Source organism: Dendrobates tinctorius, unplaced genomic scaffold (assembly GCF_039654945.1).
Source record: "Dendrobates tinctorius isolate UK_male_01 unplaced genomic scaffold, ASM3965494v1 ptg000182l, whole genome shotgun sequence".
In the NCBI taxonomy this organism is placed as follows: domain Eukaryota; kingdom Metazoa; phylum Chordata; class Amphibia; order Anura; family Dendrobatidae; genus Dendrobates; species Dendrobates tinctorius.
This window is the reverse complement of record NW_027361849.1, coordinates 1,999,170-2,017,762: the sequence shown is the minus strand read 5'-3', so window position 1 is coordinate 2,017,762 and position 18,593 is coordinate 1,999,170. Positions and strand designations below refer to the sequence as shown.

General features: G+C 48.7%; 1 long non-coding RNA gene across 3 annotated transcripts; it reads right to left on the bottom strand.

The window, feature by feature from the left end:
• Positions 1-6,269: 6,269 nt before the first annotated feature.
• LOC141054983 (uncharacterized) lies at positions 6,270-9,067 on the bottom strand. Of its 3 annotated transcripts, none has more exons than XR_012221452.1 (5): positions 8,611-9,067; positions 7,103-7,201; positions 6,976-7,029; positions 6,707-6,868; positions 6,270-6,619 (listed from the first exon to the last, which is right to left on the bottom strand). It is a non-coding gene; the product is annotated as an uncharacterized lncRNA (long non-coding RNA). The 3 variants fall into 3 exon arrangements; XR_012221451.1 differs by having other exon boundaries at positions 8,619-9,067; XR_012221453.1 differs by lacking the exon at positions 8,611-9,067 and adding an exon at positions 7,287-8,163.
• Positions 9,068-18,593: the final 9,526 nt, after the last annotated feature.

The following is an 18,593-nucleotide window of genomic DNA, read 5'->3' as shown; positions in this document are numbered from 1 at the left end:
GTACTGTCATAGCTGTTTCTCTCTGTGACTACTGAGTCTTGGCCGTTATTCTCTGCTCCAAATATGTAGATGTTCCCGTCCGTGGTCAGGAAGTCGTTTTCTCTCCCTGTTCTTGCATTGAGGTCTCCAAAGATGAGAACTTTGCCCAGGCCCTGATAGTGGGCGGCTTCTCTTTGTAAGATCTCGTAGCAGTCTGGATTGAAGTAGGGTGACTCTGGCGGTGGTATATAGGTGGCGCAGAGGTGGACATCAGACTGAGAGGTGAGGATGGAGCTGCTGATCCTGATCCATATGTGGCTGCCTCCTCTCTTCACCGGTTTGATGTCCTGGTGGAGCTCCTCTTTATGCCAGATCAGTATTCCTCCTGAGCTCCGGCCCTGTTTGATGTTTATATTTTTCAGGGCAGGGACAGAGATTTCCCTGTATCCGATGGGCACCAGAGATTCGTCTTCGGCTCTGGTCCATGTTTCCAGGAGGATCTGAATGTCTATATTTCTCAGTCTTTGTATAAAGTCAGGGTCATTTGTTTTACATCCAAAGGCCGAGGTGTTGAGACCCTGAATATTCCAGCTGCTGATTGTAAGTGAGGTCATTTTTTTTTTTATATATATCTTGGGTGTATATACCTTGTAATGAGTATGGCTGTGTAGGACACACCGGATCTCTGACTGGTTTATTAATGGTGTTGTTTCCGTCCAGTCACATTAGTTTCCTGCACACTGTGTATATATACACCCCCCTATACCGGTGTTGCATTTACACCCCCCTATACCGGTGTTCTATATACACCCCTATACCGGTGTTATATATACACCCCCCTATACCGGTGTTATATATACACCCCTATACCGGTGTTATATATACACCCCTATACCGGTATTATATATACACCCCTATACCGGTGTTATATATACACCCCCCTATACCGGTGTTATATTTACACCCCCCTATACCGGTGTTATATATACACCCCTATACCGGTGTTATATTTACACCCCCCTATACCGGTGTTATATATACACCCCTATACCGGAGTTATATATACACCCCGCTATACCGGTGTTATATATACACCCCCCTATACCGGTGTTATATATACACACCCCTATACCGGTGTTATGTATACACCCCCCTATACCGGTGTTATATATACACCCCTATACCGGTGTTATATATACAACTCCCTATACTGGTGTTATATATACACCCCCCTATACCGGTGTTATATATACACCCCCCTATACCGGTGTTATATATACACCCCCCTATACCGGTGTTATATATACACCCCCCTATACCGGTGTTATATATACACCCCCCTATACCGGTGTTATATATACACCCCCCTATACCGGTGTTATATATAAACCCCCTTATAACGGGAGAATCAGAGAACGGGAGAACCAGAGAACGGGAGAACCAGAGAACGGGAGAACCAGAGAACGGGAGAACCAGAGAACGGGAGAATCAGATAATGAGAGAAAGGGAGAACCAGAGAACGGGAGAACCAGATAACGGGAGAATCAGATAATGAGAGAACGGGAGAACCAGAGAACGGGAGAACCAGAGAACGGGAGAACCAGAGAACGGGAGAACCAGAGAACGGGAGAACCAGAGAACGGGAGAACCAGAGAACGGGAGAACCAGAGAACGGGAGAACCAGAGAACGGGAGAACCAGAGAACGGGAGAACCAGAGAACGGGAGAACCAGAGAACGGGAGAACCAGAGAACGGGAGAACCAGAGAACGGGAGAACCAGAGAACGGGAGAATCAGAGAAAGGGAGAACCAGAGAACGGGAAAAACAGATAACGAGAGAACGGGAGAACCAGAGAACGGGAGAACCAGAGAACGGGAGAACCAGAGAACGGGAGAACCAGAGAACGGGAGAACCAGAGAACGGGAGAACCAGAGAACGGGAGAACCAGAGAACGGGAGAACCAGAGAACGGGAGAATCAGAGAACGGGAGAATCAGAGAAAGGGAGAACCAGAGAAAGGGAGAACCAGAGAACGGGAAAAACAGATAACGAGAGAACGGGAGAACCAGAGAACGGGAGAACCAGAGAACGGGAGAACCAGAGAACGGGAGAACCAGAGAACGGGAGAATCAGAGAACGGGAGAATCAGAGAACGGGAGAATCAGAGAAAGGGAGAACCAGAGAACGGGAAAAACAGAGAACCAGAGAACGGGAGAACCAGATAACGGGAGAACCAGATAACGGGAGAACCAGAGAAAGGGAGAACCAGATAACGGGAGAATCAGAAAACCGGAGAATGCGAGAATGAGAGAATCCGAAATCCCCCCTATACCGGTGTTATATATACACCCCCCTATACCGGTGTTATATATACACGCCCCTATACCGGTGTTATATATACACCTCCCAATACCGGTGTTATATATACACCCCTATACCGGTGTTATATTTACACCCCCCTATACCGGTGTTATATATGCACCCCCCTATACCGGTGTTATGTATACACCCCCCTATACCGGTGTTATATATACTCCCCCCTATATCGGTGTTATATATACACCTCCCTATACCGCTGTTATATATACACCCCCCATACCGGTGTTATATATGCACCCCCCTATACCGGTGTTATATATACACCCCCCTATACCGGTGTTATATATGCACCCCCCTATACCGGTGTTATATATGCACCCCCCTATACCGGTGTTATATATACACCCCCCTATACCGGTGTTATATATATACCTCCCTATACCGGTGTTATATATACACTCCCCTATACCGGTGTTATATATACACCCCCCTATACCGGTGTTATATATACACCCCCCTATACCGGTGTTATATATACACACCCCTATACCGGTGTTATATATACACCTCCCTATACCGGTGTTATATATGCACCCCCCTATACCGGTGTTATATATACACCCCCCTATACCGGTGTTATATATGCACCCCCCTATACCGGTGTTATATATACACCCCCCTATACCGGTGTTATATATATACCTCCCTATACCGGTGTTATATATACACCCCGCTATACCTGTGTTATATATACACCCCCCTTTACCGGTGTTATATATACACCCCCCTATACCGGTGTTATATATACACCCCCCTATACCGGTGTTATATATACACCCTCCTATACCGGTGTTATATATACACCCCCCTATACCGGTGTTATATATACACCCCCCTATACCGGTGTTATATATACACCCCCCTATATCGGTATTATATATACACTCCCCTATACCGGTGTTATATATACACCCCCCTATACCGGTGTTATATATACACCCTCCTATACCGGTGTTATATATACACCCCCCTATACCGGTGTTATATATACACCCCCCTATACCGGTGTTATATATACACCCCCCTATACCGGTGTTATATATACACTCCCCTATACCGGTGTTATATATACACCCCCCTATACCGGTGTTATATATACACCCTCCTATACCGGTGTTATATATACACCCCCCTATACCGGTGTTATAAATACACCCCCCTATACCGGTGTTATATATACACCCCCCTATACCGGTGTTATATATACACCTCCCTATACCGGTGTTATATATACACCCCCCTATACCGGTGTTATATTTACAACCCGCTATACCGGTGTTATATATACACCCCGCTATACCGGTGTTATATATACACTCCCCTATACCGGTGTTATATATACACCCCGCTATACCGGTGTTATATATACACCCCCCTATACCGGTGTTATATATACACCCCCCTATACCGGTGTTATAAATACACCCCCCTATACCGGTGTTATATATACACCCCCCTATACCGGTGTTATATATACACCTCCCTATACCGGTGTTATATATACACCCCCCTATACCGGTGTTATATTTACAACCCGCTATACCGGTGTTATATATACACCCCCCTATACCGGTGTTATATATACACTCCCCTATACCGGTGTTATATATACACCCCCCTATACCGGTGTTATATATACACCCTCCTATACCGGTGTTATATATACACCCCCCTATACCGGTGTTATATATACACCCTCCTATACCGGTGTTATATATACACCCTCCTATACCGGTGTTATATATACACCCCCCTATACCGGTGTTATATATACACCTCCCTATACCGGTGTTATATATATACCCCCCTATACCAGTGTTATATATACACCCCCCTATACAGGTGTTATATATATACCCCCCTATACCGGTGTTATATATACACCAAGCTATACCGGTGTTATATATACACCCCCCTATACCGGTGTTATATATACACCCCCCTATACCGGTGTTATATATACACCCCCCTATACCGGTGTTATATATACACCCCCTATACCGGTGTTATATATACACCTCCCTATACCGGTGTTATATATACACCCCCTATACCGGTGTTATATATACACCCCCCTATACCGGTGTTATATATACACCTCCCTATACCGGTGTTATATATACACCCCCCTATACCGGTGTTATATATACACCCCCCTATACCGGTGTTATATATACACTCCCCTATACCGGTGTTATATATACACCTCCCTATACCGGTGTTATATATATACCTCCCTATACCGGTGTTATATATACACCCCCCTATACCGGTGTTATATATACACCCCCCTATACCGGTGTTATATATACACCCCCCTATACCGGTGTTATATATACACCCCCCTATACCGGTGTTATATATACACCCCGCTATACCGGTGTTATATATACACCCCCCTATACCGGTGTTATATATACACCCCCCTATACCGGTGTTATATATACACCCCCCTATACCGGTGTTATATATACACCCCCCTATACCGGTGTTATATATACACCCCCCTATACCGGTGTTATATATACACCCCCCTATACCGGTGTTATATATATACCTCCCTATACCGGTGTTATATATACACCCCCCTATACCGGTGTTATATATACACCCCCCTATACCGGTGTTATATATACACCCCCCTATACCGGTGTTATATATACACCCCCCTATACCGGTGTTATATATACACCCCGCTATACCGGTGTTATATATACACCCCCCTATACCGGTGTTATATATACACCCCCCTATACCGGTGTTATATATACACCCCCCTATACCGGTGTTATATATACACCCCCCTATACCGGTGTTATATATACACCCCCCTATACCGGTGTTATATATACACCCCCCTATACCGGTGTTATATATACACCCCCCTATACCGGTGTTATATATACACCCCCCTATACCGGTGTTATATATACACCCCCCCTATACCGGTGTTATATATACACCCCCCTATACCGGTGTTATATATACACCCCCCTATACTGGTGTTATATATACACCCCGCTATACCGGTGTTATATATACCCTGTGGAGACACGGGGTTTCAGCAGGCGCACCGGTCCACTAGCCGAAAACCGCATGGACCAGGGATCGTCTCACCGAACGCTCGTTCTCCTTTTAAAGTGGGCATAACGCTACTCAGACAACACAGGGTGAGGGCACCAGAGTGCGGCCATACTATATTGAACCACATAATAGGCAGATGACGCATAGTAGAGTCCCAGCACTGGACCCAAGATGGTGACATTACAGGGTCTCATCCTTCCACTGTCCCGCCGGGATAATGGCGGCTATGACTTCAGAGCCGACTGCCCCACCTGTGTCACGCACAGAGGAGTTAACGACAAGCGTATGAAGATGACAGTACACTCAGGTACAAGGCCTGGTGACCAGAGGGTCGCATCCTATGTATATATGTGTGTGGCCCATTCACTACCTGAGAATAACCCTCTGTAGTGAAATATGTGTCTGTATGAATGTATGACCAGCAGTAATTAACATCTGTCCGTAGACTGCAGGTCTCTGCAAATCTCACAGAATATGTTATCCTGAGAAAGAGACAGTCTTTCTGGTCCCAACCCCAGGGGATTTCCTGAGAACTCATAAAGTGGAAACATCTCACACCTTCTAGTGCCTTTAATGGAGAGACGCCAACTGCAGCCTGACACTATCTATCTATGAGGAAGGTCACACAAATAGTGTTCAAATAAAATAATGTGTTCATTGGTAAAATAGCCATGCTCCAGTCACAAACCAGCAATTAGAATATTAACATGAGAGGCTGGTCTAGAAATCCGATCTCCAAGTCACATCTATAAATTAGGCCTGTACACATAGAAAGCTGTTCACAGTGAGGGGCAATGTAGTACAAAAACTTGGCACTCAAAAGAAAAATTGATTTGACAGTTCCTTTATTGTAAAAGGCATCCAGTTAAATATACTTCTTTTACTTCTTTGAACGTTTTCGGTCATACAATTGACCTTCATCAGAAACAGAATTTTTTCACAGTTGGTTTTAAGTAGAATGAGTTTACAAGAAGACAAGACAGTATGGTTAGTGAACAAATAAGTATCTAACAAATATCTGAGCAACAGGATGCTGATAATGACTGTAAGAACATCATGTAAAGTTTAGACGAAAGGTCGGTGACTAGATAAATACTGAAATAGCGAATCCTGAGACAAGGTTCAAGTGAGCTTAGTGAGACTCCACAGGTTCCATGGGCGGTGATAGAGAGTCCGTGCTGTGATGGTATGTAAGGAACATATGTAAAAGACGTGCCCTAGGAGGTTGAAAACAAACAAGTGTGACACTGGTCAGTAAAGGATACAGTGAGATTCGTGGTCGGCTGGTGCTACTGGATGTGCAATACCACATGAAAGGTGATAGCCGACAGGAATGAGTGCAAGACAGGTACCTGAGAGGAACTGTAATGGGAAATTCCATATATTATTATTAAAGAACCGCTGTCATAAGTAGGCGCTCTTCAGTACTGGAAAAAAAAAAGAAGAAGACGGTGAGTGACTATGGCACATAAACATATTGGGTGATGTTATGTGAATGAGGAAGGAGAAAAAGTCCAAAACAGTCAATTAATACCTGGGTCTATTCATTAATAATGTAGAGAAACAGACGTCTGGGAAGCAGCAGCTACTGAGGATGATAAAAAAGAGTGTAAATGTGTGTAAAGAGGCTGAGGAGATGCACATAATGTGAACTGAATTACCCCTTCATGCAGGAAATCACCAGACCCTCGGGTTTGACACCTTGGGTTATACAGGGAGCGGTAGATCCAATGATTGGTGTGGGTGTCCAGACATTTGCACTGTAATTGAAACATGTAGAAGGTATGAGCAGCCCTGAGGACAAAGGATGTGAGGAGAACACTGTATAAAGAAGTGTGAAATCACCGGTAATATATCCAGGAAACTCTCCTGTATTGTTTGTGACGCAGGAATGTCCACAACTGGGTGCTAGAAAGAGAAGAAAGCAGAAGCAAAAGGCCCGAGTCGGTGCAATAGTGGTGCCCTAATGCTATCTGGGAGAGCGAGAGTCAGCTGTGATTCTCCAAATGGCCTGTGCTGCCCAGGGAGGCGCCACCGGGAGAAGCGCTGAGGGGGCAGAGGGACAGCGCTGCCGAAAATGAGAAAATGCTGTCAATGTGATTGAGAACCAGCGAGACATGAGCCGATCTCGTAAAAACGTTCCCGTGGTCTGTAGCAGGACGCACGTGCTGCCGCCGGTATGAGAGACGCTGTATTGCAGTGTATAAGTGGAGAATGATAGCCTATCACGGCCCCAGGAGGGCGGTCACATGATCAGGATGTTAATTATGGGGCGGCGCCCGTGTGATAGCTGTGTCCAAGTAAGGGGAGAAAGAAGGAGGGGGGGGCCATGATGTAACGGGGGGGGCCGGTAGAGGGCGGCGCTTGTGCCCTAAACGTCATCCCCCTGTGGAAGGAGTGAGAGGAACGTCTCCATGGGAATGCGGTGTAAACCAGCGGTCATGTGACCGGGGGCTGAGAGGAGGTGAAGCAGACGCTGTGGACCTCAGTGTCCAGCGCTGTGAGAGAGTAGGAGGCAGTGCAATGGAGACTCAGGTCACTATGAGAAGGGGATAAACCTCCTTGGGAATGTCATGCCAATGTGTTGCTGAGCCAGGAGTATATGTGGTCAGGCTATTGTGATGAGTGTGGGGGCAGAGGATATCTCTCTGTCTTAGGCCTCTTTCACACTTCCGTTTTTGACAATCAGTCAAGATCCGCCAATTTTGGAAAAAAACGGATCCGCCTTTTTTTCTTTGCGGATCCGTTTTTTTCCCCATTGACTTTCATTATTGGCGGATCCTGACTGATCACCGTCCGTTGCATCCGTTTTTTTGAGGATCCGCCACAATGTTAGTGTCCGTCAACATCCTCAAAGATTTCCAAACGGAGCTTGCAACGTTTTTTTGGCCGGCGGATCCTCCAGACAGTGAATTAACCCCAAAATCTCTCAATCTCTCTCCCTCTCTCGCCAGCGATTCCTTTAAATTTCCTCATTTTCAGGATCCGTCTAAAAACGGATCCTGTGCCTTCCGTTCACATCAGTTGAGATCGGATCCGCTTCTCTGCCTTTTTGGCGGATTTTAACTGATGCAAATAACTGAAGTTATTCTGACCATGGATATGTAGAACATATGGTGCCTGGATAGACCTCTCTTTCTGGGCCCCTTCCGTATCGACCTGTACTCACGTTCATACCGATTAATCAGACAGCTTAACTCAGCCACGATCTCATGTAAGAAGACTCCAGGAAAAGAGGGATGCTTTAACTGAAATTCTTGTATTATGATGAAAGCAGCAGGTAAAAAGGAATATTCTTCAGAGGACATGTAACAGGATGCATACAGATGGAGGGACGATCACAAAATGGAGAATAAGGGAGGGAACAAACATACATCACAGGACTACAGGGAGAGAGTTGGGACAAAATACAGGGAAAGGCAAACTTCTGCCTAGCAACAGGGATACAACACAAACAATGCAAATATTAAATGATTTTCCAAGTCATGGGACATGACAGAAGTGTTAAGAGGCCTAAGGGTATGGATGTGAATGCTGCGAATAAAAGAATGAAATAGGTTGAAATGGATAATAACCAGGTACAATGGACTGAAGGTATTGGTGGGGAGGCTATGTGAGCTACAACTGGAGAGAAAAAAGAAGAAAATCACCACGAAGTTAGATAATTAATAGGAGTAGGTGATGGGTTACCATCGAATAGCCGGACGTGCCCAGTATATGGTGATAAGGTGGTTCTAACGATTCTAGAGAAACGGAAAATAGAAGAGTTAGTGACAATCCTGAAATTTGTCAAAACATACACAGACAATTCTTATACTACTCAGCCAATAGTCAAAATAGCCGGTTACACATGCAATATGAAAACCACGATTACACTGCTATGTAATCATAAAAAGGCGGCCACATCATGGTCCCTGCTGAGGCCTCTGGGTTCCAGAGTTTGTAATGTAAAAATCCAATAGGCCTCTCTTTTCTTCAGTAATTTTACCCTATTAATGCCTCTACCTGTTCCACTATCTGGAACCTCAATTGTGAGATATTATGGTTCTTGTCATGGAAATGGAAAGGAAGGGGGAGATGAGTTTTCTTGGTCCTGATCTTAGATTTGACCGGTGGTGTTGTCTCTCCCACATATGCCAGGCCGCAAGGGCATTTGATGACATATATCACGTATGATGATTCACAGGTACAGAATCCATTGATTGGTATCCCTGCACCTGATTGAGGGTGAAAGAGTTTTGGGCCCTTTTGAACATTGCTGCACTGGAGGCAACTGAGGCAGAGAAAAGTGCCTAATCGGGGTGTGCGGAGAAATGTTTGTTTGGGGACTACAATTCTGGACCCTAGATCTGCTCTGACAAGTTTGTCTCTAATGTTTCGGGGGCAGCGATAACAAGGAAGATAGGGGACCTGAAATTCAGGGATGTTGGGATAACTGCGAGTTAACAAGTTCCAGTGCCGTCTGATAACAGACTGTGCCAGTTGTGAAAAGGGGTGGAACGTACTAACAAAAGGTATGCGTTTCGTGGTATCATTCCTCCTAATTGAACTAGTGTTATTTTTCGCTTTTGTTAGGGGTTACCCAATGACAGTCCTATCTATGAACTTGGTCTCCATCTCAGATTTTCTCAAATTCCTAGTGGTAGTATCTGAGACAATTCTATCAACTCTGCTGAACTGTGATTTTGGAATTGAGTTTTTAATTGCCGGTGGATGGCAACTGTTGAAAGGTAGTAAACTATTTCTGTCGGTTGGTTTGGTGAAGAGGTCTATGCTCAAAGAACCCCGTGTATCCTTGCAGATCAGGGTGTCCAGGAAATTGATTTGTGCCGAATTATACTGCAGGGTAAACTTTAGCTCCGGCCAGATGCCATTTATGTGTTCATTGAACTGAATCAAAGTTTCAAGGGGACCATTCCAGAGGCAAAAAATATCATCTATAAATCTCCGCCACGTCAAAGCATGCTGACCAAAGAGAGGGTGATTATAGACAAAATCGTCCTCGAAAACCGCCATATAGGCTACAGCAAAAGGGGGCGCTACGTTCGCCCCCATCGCTGTGCCCTGTTCTTGAACGTACCAAGTATCCTCGAAAAGGAAATAATTTTCCTTAAGGACTAGTTCCAAAACGTCCGCACAAAAGTGTCTAACTTGGTAATCTATGCCTGCAGGCTGTAGAAGTCTGTCAGTGGCCGCCATACCCTTTTCATGGGTAATAGATGTATACAGACTTTGTACATCCCAAGTTACCAATAGAGTAGAAGGAGATATATGATCCAATGATTGTATCATTTGGATGCATTCACCAGTGTCTAAAAGAAATGACTTGGTTCTTTTTACTATTGGTGTGAGGATCCTCACGATAGATAGCGGTGATAGGATGGAATCCGTGAGTGATACAATTGGTCTACCTGGAGGTTTGTGAAGTCTTTTGTGTATTTTTGGTAAAATATAAAAGACGGGCGTGGTGGGGTTGGTTTTGATGAGATAATCCCTTAATTTTTTGTCTATTGTGCCCGCTTGGAAATGGACATCAAGGACAGATTTGATTTTGATCGCCAAATTGTGGACGGGATTATAAGGAATTACCTTATAAACATCCGTGTCGCTGAGCTGTATAAGGACCTCCTCTAAATAGTCTGACCTGTCCATTACTACTGTGGCGCTCCCCTTGTCAGCTGGTTTTATGACAAGGGATTTATCTGAGGATAGTTGCTCAAGGGAAAGTTTCTCAGCTTGAGACAAATTTGCCTGAAAATGGAATTTGCCTGTATCGATGTTGCGTAATGTCTGGGATATGTCTCGTTCGACCAAAGAAACAAATGTCTCGATGGGTGGGTTGTCTTTAGGTGGCATAAAGGTACTAGGTACCTTGAGGTTCAGCTCTTGGAACTGGAAGAGTGTTTGGGTAGTTTGTGATGGAATGATATACTCCAAAGGTTTTTTCGAAAAATGGGCACGTAGCCGTAGATTACGAAAAAAACGTTGTAAATCCATACTAAGTTCAAATGAATTGAATTTGTAAGTGGGGCAGAACGACAAACCCTTTTGTAAAACAGAGACCTGATTTGCTGACAAATTCCTAGAAGAAATATTGATTACCAAGGGGGTGGGGGTTGTACCTGTGATCTCGTCGAGTTCTGACCTCTGGAGTCCCCGGCGGCATTGCCCCCCCGGCGCGTCTTCCTCTTGAGCGACCATGGCCTACCAACTTTGAAAAAATTCTGTTTCTGATGAAGGTCAATTGTACGACCGAAAACGTTTAAAGAAGTAAAAGAAGTATATTTAACTGGATGCCTTTTACAATAAAGGAACTGTCAAATCAATTTTTCTTTTGAGTGCCAAGTTTTTGTACTACATTGTTAGTTGGCTGGATACCCGACTTGTGCACCTCCCTCCACACTGAGTGCCGTGTTTTTTCTATTTCACAGTGAGGGGCAGCCTAGCTGATGTGAGCCATTTCATATTCCCCTCTCCCTCGGGGACAGAATACCAGAATGCAATGTTCGATATTTCTGTAAGTTTTCTCCCTTTTATTTTATCACTGTTTTTGCACATTTGTAAGTCACTTTTTATTTCCATTTTTATATCCTTTTTATTGTAAGCACTGTACCTTTTATATTAAAACTATAACTTTAATAAGGCTGAACCTTGCTGCCCTAAGGAATCCATAGCCTTAAAGTGTGCGATTCTGGAGATTGGGAGACAGTAGTACTTCCGGGACTCATCGCCCGTGTGTTCGGTGAGTGATGGCAGCGTGTATGAGCCGGGTGCGTGGTCTGTGTCGGGGTGTGATTTATGCTCCCACTGCAGCATAGGACAGAGGGTGAATGCTGGACTGAGTGAGAGGAGATAGATTAACCCTTGCAGGTGCAACCCCAAGTCACGTGCTGAGAAGCAGGTACGTGACAAATTGGTGGCAGCGGTGGGATATACGATTATATCCCCCCTGGTAATTCATGACACCCTCCATCAAACTCCACCGCACCCAATCAGCGGCTCATGCAGCCTTTATCCCCCACTGCCTCAAGATGGCCGGACCATGGTAAATACGCACCTGTACTTTGTCACCCCTACATCATTGTGGATTGTAAGCTCTCACATTACATAATGAAAGCTTCCAGCGAGGACGCACAGTGTGTGGTTGACTGTTCATTTGTCCAGGGGCCAAAGCGGAGGCCTCTCATTGCTGTACTATTATAAGCAGCGGCTGCTGTCCTGGGCAGAGACCCGGGCCGGCTCCAGGCATTCGTGGCCCCGGCGCCTGCCCAGGTACGGACGCTGGCAGAGACATTGAACACATTTTTCCCATTGACTTGCATTATCGGCCACATAGATCCATAGGATCCGTTTTTTTACGGATCCGCCAAAATTTTAGCGTCCACTGACAAGACTGGACGGACCATGAAACGTTTTTTTGCCTGGCCGGATCCGCATTTTTCACTGCGCATGCCCGGAGGAATTACCTTTGGCAGAAATTTAACCCTAAACCCGGTTCTGGCGGCTGGAAAAAAAAATATCTCCCCCTCTCTCTTTTTCTCTCTCTCTCTCCCCCTCTCTCCCTCTCTCTCTCTCCCCCTCTCTCTTTTTCTCTCTCTCTCCCCCTCTTTCCCCCTCTCTCCCTCTCTCTCTCTCCCCCTCTCTCTTTTTCTCTCTCTCTCTCCCCCTCTCTCCCCCTCTCTCCCTCTCTCTCTCTCTCTCTCCCCCTCTCTCTTTTTCTCTCTCTCTCTCCCCCTCTCTCCCTCTCTCTCTCTCTCTCCCCCTCTCTCTTTTTCTCTCTCTCTCCTTATTCCAGACACGGTTCCTTTAAAATTCTACCTTACATGGATCCGTCAAAACAACGGTCCGGTGCCACCCGTTTCTTTCAATCCGCCTGCGGATCCGTTGTGTGTGCGCAGTCTCCACCGCTGTGTGTGTGCGCAGTCTCCACCGCTGTGTGTGTGCGTGGTCTCCACTGCTGTGTGTGTGCGTGGTCTCCACTGCTGTGTGTGTGCGTGGTCTCCACCGCTGTGTGTGCGCAGTCTCCACCGCTGTGTGTGTGCGCAGTCTCCACCGCTGTGTGTGTGCGTGGTCTCCACCGCTGTGTGTGCGCGGTCTCCACCGCTGTGTGTGTGCGTGGTCTCCACCGCTGTGTGTGCGCAGTCTTCATCGCTGTGTGTGTGCAGTCTCCACCGCTGTGTGTGTGCACGGTCTCCACCGCTGTGTGTGTGCAGTCTTCATCGCTGTGTGTGTGCAGTCTCCACCGCTGTGTGTGTGCGTGGTCTCCACCGCTGTGTGTGTGCGTGGTCTCCACCGCTGTGTGTGCGCAGTCTCCACCGCTGTGTGTGTGCGCAGTCTCCACCGCTGTGTGTGTGCGTGGTCTCCACCGCTGTGTGTGCGCGGTCTCCACCGCTGTGTGTGCGCAGTCTTCATCGCTGTGTGTGCGCAGTCTCCACCGCTGTGTGTGCGCAGTCTCCACCGCTGTGTGTGTGCGTGGTCTCCACCGCTGTGTGTGTGCGTGGTCTCCACCGCTGTGTGTGTGCGTGGTCTCCACCGCTGTGTGTGTGCGTGGTCTCCACCGCTGAGTGTGAGCAGTCTTCATCGCTGTGTGTGCGCGGTCTCCATCGCTGTGTGTGCGCGGTCTCCACCACTGTGTGTGCGTGGTCTCCACCGCTGTGTGTGAGCAGTCTTCATCGCTGTGTGTGCACGGTCTCCATCGCTGTGTGTGTGCAGTCTTCATCGCTGTGTGTGTGCAGTCTTCATCGCTGTGTGTGCGTAGTCTTCATCGCTGTGTGTGCGCGGTCTCCATCGCTGTGTGTGCGCGGTCTCCACCACTGTGTGTGCGTGGTCTCCACCACTGTGTGTGAGCAGTCTTCATCGCTGTGTTGCGTGGTCTCCACAGCTGTGTGTGCGTGGTCTCCACCGCTGTGTTTGTGCAGTCTTCATCGCTGTGTGTGCGCGGTCTCCATCGCTGTGTGTGTGCAGTCTTCATCGCTGTGTGTGTGCAGTCTTCATCGCTATGTGTGCGCGGTCTCCATCGCTGTGTGTGCGCCGTCTCCATCGCTGTGTGTGCGCGGTCTCCATCGCTGTGTGTGTGCAGTCTTCATCGCTGTGTGTGCGCGGTCTTCATCGCTGTGTGTGCGTAGTCTTCATCGCTTTGTGTGCGCGGTCTCCACCACTGTGTGTGCGTGGTCTCCACCACTGTGTGTGAGCAGTCTTCATCGCTGTGTTGCGTGGTCTCCACCGCTGTGTGTGTGGTCTCCACCGCTGTGTGTGCGCGGTCTCCATCGCTGTGTGTGCGCGGTCTCCATCGCTGTGTGTGTGCAGTCTTCATCGCTGTGTGTGTGCAGTCTTCATCGCTGTGTGTGCGTAGTCTTCATCGCTTTGTGTGCGCGGTCTCCATCGCTGTGTGTGCGCGGTCTCCACCACTGTGTGTGCGTGGTCTCCACCACTGTGTGTGAGCAGTCTTCATCGCTGTGTTGCGTGGTCTCCACAGCTGTGTGTGCGTGGTCTCCACCGCTGTGTGTGTGGTCTCCACCGCTGTGTGTGCGCGGTCTCCACCGCTGTGTGTGCGCGGTCTCCACCGCTGTGTGTGTGCGCGGTCTCCACCGCTGTGTGTGTGCGCGGTATCCACCGCTGTGTGTGCAGTCTTCATCGCTGTGTGCGCAGTCTCCACCGCTGTGTGTGTGCGTGGTATCCACCGCTGTGTGTGTGCGTGGTCTCCACCGCTGTGTGCGTGGTCTCCACCGCTGTGTGTGCAGTCTTCATCGCTGTGTGTGCACGGTCTCCATCGCTGTGTGTGCGCGGTCTCCACTGCTGTGTGTGCGTGGTCTCCACCGCTGTGTGTGAGCAGTCTCCATCGCTGTGTGTGCGCGGTCTCCACTGCTGTGTGTGCGTGGTCTCCACCGCTGTGTGTGAGAGGTCTTCATCGCTGTGTGTGCGTAGTCTTCATCGCTGTGTGTGCGCGGTCTCCACCACTGTGTGTGCGTGGTCTCCACCACTGTGTGTGAACAGTCTTCATCGCTGTGTGTGCGTGGTCTCCATCGCTGTGTGTGCGCGGTCTCCACCACTGTGTGTGAGCAGTCTTCATCGCTGTGTGTGCGTAGTCTTCATCGCTGTGTTGCGTGGTCTCCACAGCTGTGTGTGCGCGGTCTCCACCACTGTGTGTGAGCAGTCTTCATCGCTGTGTTGCGTGGTCTCCACCGCTGTGTGTGCGCGGTCTCCACCACTGTGTGTGAGCAGTCTTCATCGCTGTGTTGCGTGGTCTCCACAGCTGTGTGTGCGTGGTCTCCATCGCTGTGTGTGCGCGGTCTCCACCACTGTGTGTGAGCAGTCTTCATCGCTGTGTTGCGTGGTCTCCACAGCTGTGTGTGCGTGGTCTCCACCACTGTGTGTGAGCAGTCTTCATCGCTGTGTGTGCGTGGTCTCCACAGCTGTGTGTGCGTGGTCTCCACCGCTGTGTGTGCGCGGTCTCCACCGCTGTGTGTGCGTGGTCTCCACCACTGTGTGTGCGCGGTCTCCACCGCTGTGTGTGCGCGGTCTCCACCACTGTGTGTGCGTGGTCTCCACCACTGTGTGTGCGTGGTCTCCACCGCTGTGTGTGCGCGGTCTCCACCGCTGTGTGTGCGCGGTCTCCACCACTGTGTGTGAACAGTCTTCATCGCTGTGTTGCGTGGTCTCCACAGCTGTGTGTGCGTGGTCTCCACCACTGTGTGTGAGCAGTCTTCATCGCTGTGTGTGCGTGGTCTCCACAGCTGTGTGTGCGTGGTCTCCACCGCTGTGTGTGCGCGGTCTCCACCGCTGTGTGTGCGTGGTCTCCACCACTGTGTGTGCGCGGTCTCCACCGCTGTGTGTGCGCGGTCTCCACCGCTGTGTGTGCGCGGTCTCCACCGCTGTGTGTGCGTGGTCTCCACCGCTGTGTGTGCGCGGTCTCCACCGCTGTGTGTGCGCGGTCTCCACCACTGTGTGTGAGCAGTCTTCATCGCTGTGTTGCGTGGTCTCCACCGCTGTGTGTGCGCGGTCTCCACCACTGTGTGTGAACAGTCTTCATCGCTGTGTTGCGTGGTCTCCACAGCTGTGTGTGCGTGGTCTCCATCGCTGTGTGTGCGCGGTCTCCACCACTGTGTGTGAGCAGTCTTCATCGCTGTGTTGCGTGGTCTCCACAGCTGTGTGTGCGTGGTCTCCACCACTGTGTGTGAGCAGTCTTCATCGCTGTGTGTGCGTGGTCTCCACAGCTGTGTGTGCGTGGTCTCCACCGCTGTGTGTGCGCGGTCTCCACCGCTGTGTGTGCGTGGTCTCCACCACTGTGTGTGCGCGGTCTCCACCGCTGTGTGTGCGCGGTCTCCACCACTGTGTGTGCGTGGTCTCCACCACTGTGTGTGCGTGGTCTCCACCGCTGTGTGTGCGCGGTCTCCACCGCTGTGTGTGCGCGGTCTCCACCACTGTGTGTGAACAGTCTTCATCGCTGTGTTGCGTGGTCTCCACAGCTGTGTGTGCGTGGTCTCCATCGCTGTGTGTGCGCGGTCTCCACCACTGTGTGTGAGCAGTCTTCATCGCTGTGTTGCGTGGTCTCCACAGCTGTGTGTGAGCAGTCTTCATCGCTGTGTGTGCGTGGTCTCCACCGCTGTGTGTGCGTGGTCTCCACCACTGTGTGTGCGCGGTCTCCACCGCTGTGTGTGCGCGGTCTCCACCACTGTGTGTGCGTGGTCTCCACCGCTGTGTGTGCGTGGTCTCCACCGCTGTGTGTGCGCGGTCTCCACCGCTGTGTGTGCAGTCTTCATCGCTGTGTGTGCGTGGTCTCCACAGCTGTGTGTGCGTGGTCTCCACCGCTGTGTGTGCGTGGTCTCCACCAATGTGTGTGCGCGGTCTCCACTGCTGTGTGTATGCAGTCTCCATCGCTGTGTGTGCGCTGTCTCCACCGCTGTGTGTATGCAGTCTCCATCGCTGTGTGTGCGCTGTCTCCACCACTGTGTGTATGCAGTCTCCATCGCTGTGTGTGCGCTGTCTCCACCGCTGTGTGTGTGCGCTGTCTCCATCGCTGTGTGGGTGCTGTCTCTATCGCGGTGTGGGTGCAGTGTCAAGCGCTGTGTGCGCTGTCTCCATCGCTGTGTGTGTGCGATCTCAACCGCTGTGTGGGGGCAGTCTCTATCGCGGTGTGGGTGCAGTCTCCATCGCTGTGTGTGTGCAGTCTCCATCACTGTGTGTGTGCAGTCTCATAGAATCCTAGAATCATAGAATCGTAGAGTTGGAAGGGACCTCCTGGGCCATCTGGTCCAACCCCCTGCTCAAAGCAGGATTCGCTAAATCATCCCAGTCAGATGTCTGTCCAGCCTCTGTTTGAAGACTTCCATTGAAGGAGAACTCACCACTTCTCGTGGCAGCCTGTTCCACTCATTGATCACTCTAACTGTCAAAAAGTTTTTTCTAATATCTAATCTGTGTCTCTTCCCATTCAGTTTCATCCCATTGCTTCTAGTCTTTCCTTGTGCAAATGAGAATAAAGTTGATCCTTCTACAATGTGACAGCCCTTTAGATATTTGTAGACAGCTATTAAGTCTCCTCTCAGTCTTCTCTTTTGCAAACTAAACATTCCCAAATCCTGCAACCTTTCCTCATAAGACAGGGTTTGCAGACCGGTCACCATTCTGGTCGCTCTTTTCTGAACTTGCTCCAGTTTGTTGATGCCTTTTTTTAAAATGTGGTGCCCAAAACTGGACACAATATTCCAGATGAGGTCTGACCAAAGAGGAGTAGAGGGAAATAATGACTTCACGTGATCTAGACTGTATGCTTCTGATAATACATCCTAGAATTGCATTTGCCTTTTTTGCTGCTGCATCACACTGTTGACTCATATTCAGTCTGTGATCTATTAGTATACCCAAGTCTTTTTCACATGTGCTGTCACTTAGCCCTATTCCTCCCATTCTATATATGCTTTTTTCATTTTTATTGCCCAGATGTAGTACTTTGCATTTCTCCCTGTTAAAAACCATTCTGTTAGTTGCTGCCCACTTCTCCAGTTTATTTAAATCTTTTTGAATCCTCTCTCTCTCTTCTCTAGTATTAGCTATCCCTCCTAGCTTTGTGTCATCAGCAAATTTAATCAGTTTACCCTCAATTCCTTCATCTAAATCGTTGATAAAGATGTTGAACAATACAGGGCCCAGGAC